We start from the raw sequence: 15765 nt of genomic DNA, 5'->3' as shown, positions 1-15765 counted from the left end.
AATGTGCTTCAACAAGTCATATCTTTTTTATTTGTTGGTCAATTTTTTTTTTAAATTACATTGATGGAAAGAGCATTCCAATGATAATTTATTTTTCTTTTATGCTATCCAAGTTAAAAATGAAAAAAAGGTAAAAACTGCCGACAGCAAAAAGGGAAACTGTTTTTTCAATGTTTACATTTTATATGTTACGTTTGGATACACATGCGCGGGGTTAAATTTGATTGAATATGGCTGAAATTTTACAGACTATATAAGCATAGAAGTCCATCTCTACTGGACTTTGATTTATATTTTTATGACCACAGAAAGCAAAGTTACGACCAAGCAAAGTTGACAAAGAATATTTAAAAATTGATAAGATAAATCGATATATATCATCCATTTTCATATAGATAATAGTTTCAGAATTGTTTTCATGTATAATATGTAAATACTTGATAATTATTAATTGCACAGAATTTTCTTTAAAATGTTATCTTTTATAGAAATTACAGAATAGAATTTAACAGGAAAACGGCTCAGCATATTAACGAGTTTGTATTCTCTTAAAAATAGAAAACTGTTTTTTCTGCTTTCAAAACGAAAGCAGAAAAAAGTTTCAGTTTTTATTCTGAATTTGTCAATTTAAAAAAAATTATTTTCAAGATTTTCAAATTTGATTTCCAAACAATACTATTTTGTTGTTTTTAACACTTTTTTATTATAACTAAGGTTAACATTATTATTATAACTACTTTTAGCTGATATGTTAATATATTATTATTATTATCCTTATGGTTCATTAATATTATTATTTCCTTTTATTATCATTCATTTATTTATCATTATTATCACTGGTGGTGGTAATAATAATAATAATAATAACATTGTTGTCATCATCATCATTATTTTTATTATTGCTATTTGGTCTATATTAATGCAAATGTTATTCAATCATTTTATCTGTATACCAAAATCGTGTTACCTTCTTTTCCACTTCTGCTAAAGTGAAAGGCAAACTCCTATGCACTTGTGTACCACTGTGCTCTCTTTAGCCCATAACTCAATTATTTAAGTGAGAATCTGTCTGGGTCACGATGGCACAACTTTTCTTCACTTTCATTGAATATTTGACTTGATTCTTTTTGCTAATTTTTCACTAGTCATAGAAGCTTCTTATACCAGTCACTAAGTATCTAATTGAAAAATACTTTAATACTTGAAAAAAATTTTTTTTTCTTCCTCGATCACTTGCAAACTGCCTTTTTCTACAGATTAATTGGATTATGCTCATTTTGGATTTTTAATTTGAATCACTTATGATCACTTTGGATCAATTTGGATCACTTATGAGCAATTTGGATTACTTATGATCACTTATGATTACTTTGGATTACTTATGAGCACTTTGGATCAATTTGGATCACTTATGAGCACTGAATACTATGACCAATTTGATTTTTGGAAAAATCTAATCTGCTTTCATTTGCAGTTTTATTTTATTTTTTTCATTAACTTCATTGGCATATTTGATTAATTTTCATATAATGCAGTTTCAATTTATGCTAGTACCAGCAAATTCATAGCTTAGCTATAATAATTATTTGCTAATATCTTTTCTTCTGATGAAAAGATTGCATTCTTTGAAACTATGCGGATTAAGTAAATCTTCATATTTATTTTTGAGTATCCTGTTGAACAATAAATTCTTGTAAATAATAATTTATAATCTTTAATTGTGTTTTTTTTATAAAAACTGTGTTTCCTATTTTGATTGTATTGAGATTTTTATTTGATTGGGATTACCATATAAATATTAATGTTTATATTCTTTTTAAGTTTACAGGAGCTTATAAACATAATTTTTACTTCTTGATTTATATATATACTAGTAGGCCACTCTGCGTTGCCTGGGTGTAAGATACACTTAAATCTGATAGTAAAATTCATGCAGATTACTATTTATTATTATAAAGAGAATTCTCTATTGATTATTATACTGAACATTATATATGGTAGTAAGATTAAAACTAAATATATATATATATGACTTGGATGCCATCAGCTAGAATCGTAGAATCGAAACCAAAACATACAACTCTTCAACCTTCTTCCTTAGCCTCTGAGCCATGCCTATATAATTCACGTGAACTTTTTCGAACATGATTGCTAGGAATGAACGCTGTCCACGCTACAAATCTCCAGTTCTTTCAACGGTTTTCTTTTTCTTTTCGTCATTTCGATACTTTTTTGTGACCAAGAGCGGAGATCCACTTGAAATATAAAAAATAACAATAAAAATATTAAATACAAAAAGTAACATCGTTTTTCATGCTTCAAAAAACCCTCATAACCTTTAAATCACTATCCTAGAAGCATACATGGACTTTTAACATTATATATATATATTTGTAGTCATCGACATACAGTCCTGTTTCGTTGTATCACAACTCATCAGTGCCGCTAGACTAGCACCTCTCCAAAGCCAAGGATCGAACCTAGAACCGTCGTGTTGACAGTCGGCAGTTCTACCACTTGACCACGGAAGTGATGCCCACAAATAACCCGTCCGAATGTCTATTTAGACAAACATCCGTCCACCACTTGTACAATGCTCAAAACACTTGTTTGTAAACAAACCGCGAGCTTCGCATTTTTCAGCCAATTAAGTAGCGAGTGAGATTATTTACGACAGTGCTCAGCCCAAAGAGGAGGGGCTTTAAAATATATTTGTAGTCATCAACATACAGTCCTGTTTCGTTTTATCACAAAAATAAATTAACCTCTTTTTCAAAAGATGGAATCACCCAATTGTCAAAGACAAGATGCAAGCAAGAAAGCAAGCAAGGTCCACAAAGTTTCATAATTGTATATAGTTTAGGTTTGGTTAGTAATTTTCATGCTTTTGTTTCTCATACACATGCATCTTTCTTTCCCCCTCTCTTTTTCTCATTCTCTTCCTACATGTTTATGTGTTTATATATATATATACTAGCAGTTCAGCCCGTCTTTGCTCGGGCCATATGTACGGTTCATAACTTTATGTGCATATGTGTGTATATATATATATATATATATATATATATATGTATAAAAAAGTGAACGTGTTTGTGTGTGTGTGTGTCTGTGTACATTTCCTTACGCAATAACTATCAATTTTCAGTCTACAGACTCGAAATTTTATATACAGGGTACTGAGATTTGGGAAAATCTTTGTGATCGGTTTTCGGCCAAAAATTTGGCTGCTAAGGTGTCAAAGTTTAACGATTTGATCTTTGAGAACTCTACTCCGACAATTTTGGGTTTAAACACTTGAAATTTTAGATATAGATTCCTTGGACATGGAATAATAACTTGATTTGAGCCCAAAACAATAAATGATAAGGGTTCATAATAGGGGTCAAAGTTAAAAATAATTTTACTTCTGCAGTCTCTACCAAATTACTCAGGCAATTTCTGGTCTAAACATTTGAAAGTTAACATAAAGAGTATTCAGAGATATGCAAGCTATTTAGTTGGTTTGGGTCGAAACATTTTAGTTACTAATATATAAATGTATGTATGAATGTATGTTTGCATATCTGACTAAAACTTTCGACAAAGGGGACGGATTTTCACAAGATTAGTATCGTTTTGATGTTTGACCTTTAAGACGACAAATATAAAAAAATTGGCTGAAAACATGAATATATTCATCTTCAACTGGACACTTTTCTACAGAGAGGGGTCACTGTTTTCACTGATATTTTCGAAAGTTATCCTCCTCTTTCGATTGTCTAGCCTTAATTAAAACCTACGTCACTTCCCGTTTGGCGGTGGTCGTAACAGCAAAGACGCCAGGTTTTTTTACGTTCTTTTTCTCCTTTACGGTACAGGTTCGAACCGTCCTTCCTACTACCACATTTTTTTTTTTGCTCAACACACACCTCCAAACACCCGGGCAATACCGGGCATAACTGCTAGTGTATATATATATATATATATATATATATATATATATATATAAAACTGAACATGTCTGCGTGTGTGTTTCTGTGTCTGTGTACATTTCCCTATGCAATAACTCTAGGCAATTTCTGGTTTAAACATTTGAAATTTTAAATAAAGTGTATTCAGAGATAGGGCTAGCTTTTTAGTTGGTTTGGGTCGAAAATTTTTAGTTACCAATATATAAATATATGTTTGCATGTCTGCCTAAAACTTTCGACAGAGGCAACGGATTTTACCTAGATCAGTATCATTTTGAAGTTCCAATTTTAAGATGACAAATATCAAAAAATTGGCTGAAAACATTAATATATTCACCTTCAACTGGGCACTTTTCTACAGGGGGGGGGGTCACTTTTTTCGCCGATATTTTTGAAAGTCATCCTCTCCTTTCAATTGTCTAGCCTTAATTTAAACAGAAGTCACTTCCGGTTTGGCGGTGGTCGTAACAGCAAAGACGTCAGGTTTTTTTCCCCGTTCTTTTCCTCCTTCGCGGTATGGGTTTGAGCCTGCCTTCCTACGACCACTTTTTTTTATTTTTGCTCAACATACACATCCAAACACCTGGGAATGCCAGGATAAAATGCTAGTATATCTATAAAAGTGAACGTATCTGTGTATCTGTGTGTGTGTACATATGCCTACGCAATAACTCTGTAAATTACAAATTCGAAATTTGATATAAGGGTACTGAGATTTGGGTAAATCTCTATGATCGGTTTTCGGCCAGAAATTTTGCTGTTAAGAGTCAAAGTTCAACAATTTGACCTTTGAGAACTCTACCAAACTCCTCCAACAAATTTGGGTCTAAACACTTGAAATTTTAGATATACATTTCTTGGATATGGATCTAACTTAATAACTTGATTTGAGCCCAAAACAATAAATGTTAAGAGGTAATAATAGGGGTCAAAGTTAAAAAAAATTTACCGCTTTCTTTTTTTTGGTTAACATACACCTCCAAACACCCGGGCAACGCCAGGCGTAAATGCTAGTATATATATAAAAGTGAACGTGTCTGTGTGTGTGGGTGTGTGTGTGTGTGTGTGTGTGTGTGTCTCTGTGTGTGCTTGTGTACATTTTCCTATGCAATAACTGTCAATTTTCAGTCTACAGCTACCCCTATTATGACTAACATTTATTGTTTTGGGCTCAAATTAAGTTATTAAGTTAGATCCATATTCAAGGAACCTATATCTAAAATTTCAATTGTTTATACTCAAAATTGGCGGAGGAGTTTGGTAGCGTTCTCAAAGGTCAAATCGTTGAACTTTGACCCCTTAACAGCCAAATGTCTGGCCGATAACGGATTACAAAGATTTTCCCAAATTTCAATACCCTGTATATCAAATTTTGAGTCGGTAGACTGAAAATTGACAGAGTTATTGTGTCAGGAAATGTACACAGACAGAAAGACACTTTCACTTTTATAGACATATAGATTAAAAAAACTTTTCTTTCAACATCGTTTCTTTTTGGTCGACCATTTGGAAATGATGGAAAATAACAATTGTGACTACACGTGCGAAAAAAAGCCAACTTTTTTTTACCAATCGTTAAAAGTGTAAAACAGAAATTGTTACAGTAAATTGTTGTTTCTTTTTAATTTTGTTATATTTTTATTTTTATTTTTTTCTGGTGATTTTATTATATTTATGTTTTTTGTTGGTGATGATTGCAAACGACAATCTTTATTTATGTTTTCCTTGAGTAGCTTTGTTACGCTTTAATAATTTAAATAATAATTTCAAAAAGGTAGGGTCACCATGCTTGTTCGTTTCACGTCTCGTCGTGATCGCCGGTTTGTTGCGGGACTTGTGGTTTAGAAGGAAATGAGTGTTCATCTCACGTTCGGGTGTCACCATTTTGTTGAGATGGTGCAAAATAGGGAAAAATGAATTGCATTGAGAAAGAGACGAACTACATGTTAAATTGAATTAAATGAACAGGAATTTATTTTGTGAAGAAACAAATGAAAGAAAAGGGTACAACGCGTGTTTAGTTTGGCGTCGTCTTTCGCTGTTAACTGGTGAGAAAGAAAGTTTATAGTTTGGCATGCATCTCTATACTGGTATTTATATTAGATTGAAGTTTACCATTGCATATATCAGGTAAACACTACATCCTTTTGATTTCATTACTTATATATATACTAGCGAGGGGTACCCGGCGTTGCCCAGGTGTTTGGAGGTGTGTGTGGAAACTCCGGGGGTTGTGGAGATAAAAAAAAAAAAGTAAGTATGAGGATCGAACCCGAACCCTTGAGGCAAAGTTGTAAATTAAAGTGTGAAAAAAAAAAAAAAAACGTGTGACGTTAAACATTGCCCCACCGTGAGATGCTAAACGAAACACATTTGAATTTATTTAATTATTTGGATTTGGTAGGTGCCCGTTTTAATGAGTTAATGAGGTCAAGTTTGACTGCGGGATTTTTATTTTCCCAAGATTTTATAGGAAAAAGACTAACCCACATGCGGCGAGCGACAAATGTTGAATATTTATATTCCCGAAATTGAGCAAATTAAATAGACAGGCGAGTTTCGTTGTTAACTGAGATATTACGATTTATATGTGATATAAAAAGTTTTAAAAAGTTGTGAAGCGACCGACCGCTTCTCTGAAAAAAGCCTTTTATAGACATACAGAAAAAGTGAACACACATACAAACATACATACATTTTCGCTTTTATATTTATAGATAACTCGGTTGGTTTTTAACGTGGAAAATCTAGCTCCCAAAAAAAGGGTACTCTGATTAGTAACAAAAATAAAAATTGTCTCAGTCTAGAAGGATTTCTTAACATCAAAGAAGAAAACGGTGAAGTGTAGTTCACCCTCTCTTTCTCTCTCTCTTAATATCCCTCTTCATTCATCTCTCCTTCTCTCTCTATCTTTCTCTTTCTATCACCCTCTCCATCTCTCTTTGAACCCCTTTCTCTCTCTCACTCCCTCTATTTCTCTCTCCTTCTCTCTTTTCCCCTGTATTTCTCCCTCCTTGTTTCTAACTCTCCCCCTTCGTTCTGTCTCAATTGTCCCTCAATCCCTTCTATCTCTCTTTATTTCCCTCTTTTCTTTTCTATTTTTATCTCTCTATCTTCCTCTATATCTATCCATCTTTAATCTCTCATCCTATTTTAGTCTCCAATTTAGGAGATTACAGTGAATAAGGTATTGTCAAAATATGAAACAATCCTATTTTAGTCACCTAAATTAATTACAATGAATACGGCATTGTCAAAAAAATTTTTTTAATTATATTTTCACCCCAAACAATGCACATTGCCACTTTGATGTAGGGGGCTACTATCAGGGACATAAGCTACAGGTCTACTATGTAGAGAGTTAGGCAGCAAGATGTCCGTTCACGTTACACTTGAACTTCTGTATGTCAATACAGTTGGGGAAGCAAGGACCTGGAAGGGAATTCCAAAGTCTAGCGGTTCTGGGGAAGAAACTACTGGAGTAGAAGGCTCTCTTACATCTAGGGATCTCTAATGTGAAGGGGTGGGATTTAACTGCTTGTCGAGTTTGTCAGGGGTATTTACATTGAGGGGGCACAAGTGCTTGCAGTTCTTCAGAGCATTCACAGGATACTTTCGGGTGTTAGTAGTTTTCTAGCATGGTAGAGAGAACTTACCTTCTTCGCAGTGGTCCTGGCAATGCTCTCAATGTAATTGTTTCAACTCATGTTTCCTGTGAATGTTAGGCCGAGGAGTTTAAAAGATGTACTTTCAGATAAAGAGTCTTTCGCCATTGCTATTGGTGGTAGAGAACGTTTCTTGTAATTATTGAGGGAAACAAGTTTAGTCTTGGCAACATTGAATGTGACCATCCATTTTTCTCCTCATTCCACTACAGATTGGAGGTCATCCTCTAGTGTTTCTGCCATTTCTTTAGATATGTGTTCATTTGTTTTCCTGTCGTGTCTGTTATAGAGCGTGGTGTCATCAGCATATATACCCATCTCATAGACAATTTTGTCAGGGAGGTCATTTATGAATATTAGGAATAATAGAGGTCCAAGGATAGACCCTTGAGGCACTCCCGCATTTATATCATATTGTTTAAATGTATGACCGTCGAGGACAACTTGGATTTTTATCTTATCTAAGAAGGATTTAATTATGTTAAGTATTCATCCAGTGATACCGTATGATCTGATTTTCCTGAGAACACCTTCATGCCATACCCTCTCAAAAGCCTTAGATATATCTAGAGCTACCGCTCTACCCTCCCCTGCTTTGTCCAGTGAATGGTATATACGTTCAGAGATTACAATTAGGATATCTGCTGTGGAACAAACTTGCCTAAGTCCATATTGTTGGTCGGTCAAGTTTAGCATTTGTAAAGTGATGGACTGGATAAATCCTGTTTTAGCCACCTAATTTACTTACTGTGCGAATAGAAGTTATTTGGAAATTATTGCTACCTTGAACAGCACCAGGAGTAACTGGTAAAACCTTTCCAATTAAATTGATTTTGGCAGCCATTCAATGAAAAAATGACAGCCTTAGCTCTTGCTGCATGTAGAATAGCTGCAACTTTACTACTAGGTAGAAGAACTACTCATTCTACTTTGAAACTACTATTAAACATTCAATTTTTCAAAACTCCCATGTTCAATATGTCCAAAACATCCAGCATGGGAAAAATATAGCAGAAATGCAAACTTATTATTTGAGATGAATGCACAATGGCATACAAAAAAATCACTTGAGGCTCTTGGCCGATCCTTGCAAGATTTGCACGGCAATATCAGACCATTTCAGAATGCAGTAATACTGTTTGCAGGAGATTTCAGATAAATGTTACCTGTAATTCCTCCAAACTGTACTTAAAATATGCATGCCCAGTTGCAGAATGCTCAAACTGCACATAAATTTTGCCATCACTTGTGGGAAATTAGGTATGGAAAAGTGCTGGCTGATCCGAGTTAAGGGCAAATTTCTTGGACTCTTACGAGGACCGTGCAATAGGTAATGCCCCTGACCCACTTTCAATAGCAGTAGAGCAACGACACTTGGCACAGTTATTAGTCTTTCTCTACATAGGAACCACTCAGAGTTATGCATTTCTCCCATTGTTTAATGCAGCTCTGGAGACCGTTTTTGTAGAACAACCCAGGTTGATCCTTCAACCACAACGTGACTTTAGAAATCAAGGCTGCATCATCTGGGAAATGCTTTCCTTTCAAAAACAACTTCATGGCTGGGAAGAGGTGAAAGTCAAAGGGTGCAAGGTCAGGAAAGTAGGGAGAATGGGGGAGGATTTCATAACCACACGCCCATGCTTTTGATCTCGCGACATGTGAGTTATGGACCGGAGCGTTGTCCTGCAGGATGCGGGTACCTTTGCTGATCTTGCCCGCCTCTTGATTTTGATAGCTTCCCTTAATTTCCTCAAAAATGAAGCATAATAGGCTCCTGTAATTGTAGTATCCTTTGCCAGGAAATCTGTCATCACTACTCCATCCTGGTCCCAGAAGACTGTGAGCATGACCTTGCCAGCAGAGGGCTGCACCCTTGCCTTCTTTGGAGGTGGTGAGTCCAAGTGCTTTGGGCTTTGCTCTCTGGATCATAGTGATGGACCCAGGTTTCATCCTGTGTAATCAGTCTTTTGAAAAACTTTGACTCATCTTCTTGGCACATCTCTAAATTAATCCTCAAGCACCCAACGTGTTCTTGCTTCTAGAATGGTGTAAGCAATCTGAGAATCCATCTGGCAGACACCTTATGCATATGCAAATGGTCATGAATGATAGTTTCCACAGACCCTGTACTAATCTTTACATCTTCGGCTATTTGGCGAATAGCAATGCGCTGATCTTCCAGAATTGGCAGCCTCAACTTGACGGAGAGATGCCTCATCAGTGGCAGAAAGGGGGGGGGCAGGTCTAGGAGCGGTTTCCACAGATGTTTGAATTCACGATGCCAGTGTTTTACAAGGTCATATGATAGGGCATTATCACCATAAGTTTCTTTCATTTCATCAAAAGTCTCTTGTGGTGTGCGTCCTTTCAAATATAAAAACTGGATCACTGCTCGACATTCGACAGGCTCCATTTCACACCTAACTCAGTTCAAACACCTGTAAAACAGAAACCACAATTAGTTTAGAGCTGTAATTTGCCACATAACCTGTAGAGATATAAATCATTGCACATGCAAAATTTCAGCTAGATCAGACAACTGGAAGTGGATCAGGGGCATTACTTATTGCACGCTCATCCTCATAACTTCTGTAATTTAGTTACATCAAAGGAAGAGTTGGTAAAAAGGTTTTTCCAGATATTCAAATTAATTATACGAATTCCAGTTGGCTGAGTGAACGAGCTATTCTTGCAGCTCAATACAAAGACGTCCATGAACTTAACGATATTATTCAGCTTAAAATTCCAAATGAGGTAGTCACATACAAATCCATCGACACTGTTGTGGAAGCAGATGAAGTGATTAATTATCCAACAGCTAGATTTGGCAGGAATGCCACTGCATGTACTGCAATTGAAAATTGGCGTACTAATTATCATGTTGTGAAATATAAACTAATCCAAGCTTTGCAATGGCATATGGCTTGCAGTAAAAGAATTAATGAACAACAACATCATAGAAACAACAATCTTAAGAGGACCTTTCACAGGAGAAGATATCTTCATTCCATACATTCCTATGATTCCACAGGAAATTACACCTTTCAATTTTATTGTCTTCTGCAATCAACATCAACAAAGCTCAGGAAAAAAATCTTTACAAATTGTGTGGCTTGAAACTAAACACTGACTGTTTCTCGCATGGAAAATTTATGTTGTGTGTTCAGGAGTCATCAAACCAGAAAATCTCTATATCAGCTTAGAAAATGGAACAACAAAAAACTGTGTAGCCATACATACTGGAAAATTAAGCCCATTGGAAACATGCATTTTTTCATTTTGGAATTATTTCCATTGTGCCAATTTAAGCCACAGCAACGCATGGCAGGGTACATATATATATATATATATATATATATATATATATGATGATTCGAACGTCTTGTAAGATGAGTACCACTCACTCAGTCACTGAAAGTCCATGCGCCCGAAAATGCCTTTTTAGTCCTGCCAGCCAAGTGCACACCCTCAAGCAGACATGACACTGAAGACAGTCATTGGTATACATACATATATTTACATACACGCATATATACATATATACACATATGTTCACATACATATATACATACATATATATACACATACATGCATATACATACACACATACATATACATACATACACATATGATGGCAGTAAATTCGTTCTTGAATATTGCCATTGTGACCCGATGGGGACCGAGCAATGCCGAGTGACCTTGCTAGTTGACATGAATTCAGAGGAATTCGCACGGCTGAACTCTAATGATGATGATGATGATAATGGTTTGATGTTGTTTTAAACAGAAATGTCTATGGGATTTTGTCAGAAAAAGAAAAAATAAATAATTGTTTTTATCTCATTGCCGTTATATATCTGTTAACAACGAAAAGGTTGTTTTTAAAATCTCTGTTGAGTGATATGAAAGAGACTCAGATATCTTAGCTGACAGCTTGGGGTGGTGGTCGGGGGTGAGGGTCGCCGCCGAGCATTGTTCAACCGGGGTGATTAATCACCCTTAATTTGATAAGTAGAAACACCTCAGTGCAAATGGGGGTTAAAAATTGGGTAGAGATAAGTTTAAGAGGAGGAGTAGAAATTTATAGGAAAAAAAAGAGAGAGAGAAGAAAAGAAAAAGAAATAACTCCAAAAAGACAGAGGGAGGAATTACTGATTTAATAAAAACGAGATACTTGGCTAAACGGGGTCTTCTTTTCGCTCTGGCAGCTGATCCCTTCCCGTGGACTGACGGTAGATGAAGAACGGAGAACTTGGTAAAGGAAAGAAAACTACCAGCCCCCTAAGTTGCATGACTACGCCAGTGTGTAACTATTATTTGTAAAGTCGACTCTATGTTAAGAAAAACCAATTAAGTTTTGACTTTCTTTTCTTTAATTGGAAACGCCATTGTGAATGCAATATATTTCTCTGATAGCACAGGTGACGTTTGGAAGCTGATTTGAAAGTGGAACCGGAGAGCAACCGATGATGATGACGAAGACGAATTCGACCACTAGACGAAAACACGGGTGACGCCACAGGTATCGGCTACAGGTGCATCTCAACAACAAGCCTATGCACCTGAGCTGCCCTGTAGGGGTTACAATTTGGTGCTGATGATCAAGGAGATCTCATTTCGTTAAGAGACATGCGAACGAATTTCCATGGGCACACAAATTTTTTTTCTCTCTCAAAAACACAAAATCTACCTGTGAGAGAAAGGAAGGAAAATTGAAAAAAAAAGAAAACGAACAGAAGAAAAGTATACCGTTCCTATTTTTTTTAAAGAGACTCTGAGAGCATAGCCAGACCACGGACTGTAGTCAATCGACTATAAGGTCTGGGGCCAGCTCACGTAAACAGCTACCTAGCAGCAGAAGGAGCAGACAGTAAGAGACAGGGTAAGTCACCTTTTGTCTCCTTTTCATTCTTTGCTCAGTTTTGGTGCTCGGTCTGTGTTTAGAATTTTGAATTTCAACTTTGCACAGAGTTTTGTTGCTCGGTGGTAGAAAGAGCGTAAGTGGGAAAGGCGATGGGTTCTCGGGGAAAAACGAAGCAAACCAGTCAGTGGGGGAGGGATCAGTAGAGACCGTAGAGCTACAGATGACCATGGAACGACCACTGTGGGGAATAAGTATGCCCTCATATGGAGGAGACGCGAAGGGAGTAGGGGAATGGATAGCGACAGTAGAGAAAAAGAGACTAGTATATCGTATGACAGATAGGGAGATGGTTTTGCTAGCCTGCGATGGGTCGACGGGTGCGGCCTCAAAGTTTATATGCAGGTGCATAGAAGATAACCCATGCATAGCATGGACCGATTTTCGTGAACGGTTAAAAAGAAAGTTTGCGGGCGAAAAGACGGTGGTCCAAGCAATAAGAGAGCTATCTTGGATAAAGATGGCTACCGGGGAAGATGTAGATGGGCTAGTCAACCGCATGCAGGAACTGGCAATCCTCGCATATCCGGTTGCGGAGCACCAGAACACGGCCACCACGCAGGCAATGTTAATCGATGCAATGGTAGATGCATTGCGAGAAGAGACGGCCAAGATGGAGGTGCTGAAGAGTTGCCCGGACACCCTAGAAGAGGCACGCAGGGTGCCGAAAAAAAAATAATGGGGAGAACGCCCCGAGGTGGAAGTGAAGAGGTGGAAGGCAGAGCGTGTCCAGAGACTAGGCCAAACGCCAGAGGTAAAGGGGATTGAGGAATGGAAAGGGACCCCAGAGAAAGGGCAGGAGAACCCTGATACAGGTCATATGAGCCCACTCGAGGCAGAGCCAGAATTATATGCTGGACCTGTAAGGGTGAGGGACATTGGTCAAGTGTGTGCCCCACTGTCTATGAGAAGACACCCCGACAGAAGGGGAGAGTCAGAGCGGGCATCGTAAAGGCCAAACTGAACGCGTATCAGAGGAAGGGCAAAAATGACCGCTTCTCCCACAGCCACCAGTCCCACAGGTGCTAGCGATGTGGAGACCGGGAACAAATTAGGAGGGACTCTCCTGACCGGAAGAAAAGCCACTCGAGGGCGAAAGATCCTCTGGAGAGAAGGAATCAGAACCCCCCTGTGGCAAAAGCTGTGAAAATGAGGGTTTACCGTTCAAACGACCTAGGTGTGCGTGTGTGCTTTGTCATCGCTGCAAAGCTAGGATAAGAAAAGAATTCCAAGATGGCGCCGACGGTGTTTTGTAATGGTATGATCTCGGAAACTCTCGCAAAATCTCGTGCATATATGCAAATCAATTGGTCTTCGACAACTATAAATTCAGGTCGTTTTGGAAGGCAAGGCGGGAGGAAAAAACGGCCAGTTGGTAATTGTGTATGCTGGATCGTGTGTGTACTGATCGAACCACTTTCCTGTCCCTTGCCCATTGGATTTTGAATTGGTTTACATTGGACTTGCACATTGGACTTTGAATTTGTTTAGATTGGACTTCAACTTCAATGAACCTGTAGAGAAAGAGAGGTAGAGTAGACAGGTAGGGTTGGAAAAAAAACACTGTCACAAGCAAGTTGCGATGCTCACGGGAGCGTGGTACTAGGAGAGAACCCCGAAACGGGGGAAGAGGAGAGCCCAGGTGTTCCCTCCGCTCACCAAAAAGGGAGAACTCACCTGTAATGTGACGATAGGAGCCACGCAGGTGAAGGCTCTGGTTGACACCGGAGCGCTAATATCTTTAATAGACATGGATGTCTGTCGAACGGTAGCAGGGAGGAGAAGGTTGTACCCGTCGGATCCGGAGCTCAGTCAGGTCGACGGTAGCTGGATGTCGGTGGCAGGGAAGGTATTGCTACCCGTACGAGTGGCTGGAGAGGAAGAGAATTTCCCCCTGTATGTGGTATCCGGGCTGTGCAACGAAATGATTCTGGGAGAAGATTGGCTCTGAGCGAGGGGAGCCACTCTGAGTTTTAATCCAGACACGCGAACGGTGAGAGGGGTGGAGATACCACTAGGGGACATGAGGTCTGTCCCTCTTCCTGTGAGAGCTGACCACAACAGGAAGCTTCCCCCAAGAACGGTCAGGTCCTGTATGGGCAAGATGGATAGCACCAAGGAACAGGGAGGGAAATTGTCCCAAGTCAACAGGGTAGTCAACCGGGTAGCGAGGTAAATAAGGAGGGAGTAACTCTTACAGATCCAGTGGTTCGAGAATCAGGGCCGGTCCCTAAACTGATGGCCAATAGGATGAATAGGAACTGGAAGGTCAAGAAGAAAAAAAAGGCAGCGTTTACTAGACAGTTAAGACAGGGTGACCAGGTTTGGATGAAGGAGACGGGTAAAAAGATAAAGGATCCCGGGGGCAGTCAAACGCGAGATGAGGACAAAGTTCCGGACAACTATAGGGACGACATCGAGCGACAGTTTAAGACAAGAGAGACGACCTCTATAGAGTCTAGAAATATAGAGACAGATAGAAAGTTGAAACGGGAAAATGCAGGGCATGAGTTCCACTCCACCAGCTATAGGAGCCGCGACTCGTGAAGAAAAGAAAGTTGAACGGCATTTGACCACAGAGTCAGCTAAGGAGTCGAGCGAATGGGAGGAAGAGTATCCAATACCTATCTCCTGGCTCCAGCAAATGGGGAGAAGTGAACCGAGGCTGCCGTTGAGGGGAGCAAGCGACTCCCCGTCTCAGGAGTAGTGTGACATCCTTCCACCAAGGACCAGTGGGGGTGGGTAGGACAGAGACTGGAGTTTGGAGTGACATCTCCTGGTTGAAATGTGGTGCAATTGTTTTCTCTGTGGATGCATGGAGGGTCCCCATGTGTTCACACTGTTGGCAGATTGTGTCGCGGACCGACCTTGGGGGTGGCTAAGGACTAAAACAGAAAGCTCTAGGGGGGGCCACCGTGAATAACAGAAGAGCGATAAGTAATTTAGAAGTATCACGCAGTGATTAAATTGGCAAACGGAGAGAGTAATTTAGCACAAGAAAGTCGCGTATTGAGCGAAAGTGTCTTGGAGGGATTTAAACTGTCGAATAAGAAAGGCTTGGCCTGAGATTTTCCCAGTTGAAAGAAAATTGTAATAAATAAATCGTGGGGAAGCAGTTTGGATTGTCAAGAGCACCACTTGATGTTATCGGCACTTACTTTTGGGAGTAGGCTTAAGTAATTGAATCGCTTGAAGGCAGTAGGGAGCGTTTAGGCTACCGATTAAA

General features: G+C 38.6%; 1 protein-coding gene across 7 annotated transcripts in view; it reads right to left on the bottom strand.

Moving 5' to 3' along the window:
* The window catches only part of LOC145266478 (RNA ligase 1-like), a 485995-nt gene that overhangs the window by 372043 nt on the left and 98187 nt on the right, over positions 1–15765 (bottom strand). The gene's annotated exons all lie outside the window — the stretch shown is intronic.

This window comes from Euprymna scolopes, chromosome 41, assembly GCF_053919585.1.
Source record: "Euprymna scolopes isolate OS-2025 chromosome 41, ASM5391958v1, whole genome shotgun sequence".
NCBI lineage: Eukaryota > Metazoa > Mollusca > Cephalopoda > Sepiida > Sepiolidae > Euprymna > Euprymna scolopes.
Note: the sequence above shows the minus strand (reverse complement) of the source record. Positions and strands in the feature narration are given on the sequence as shown.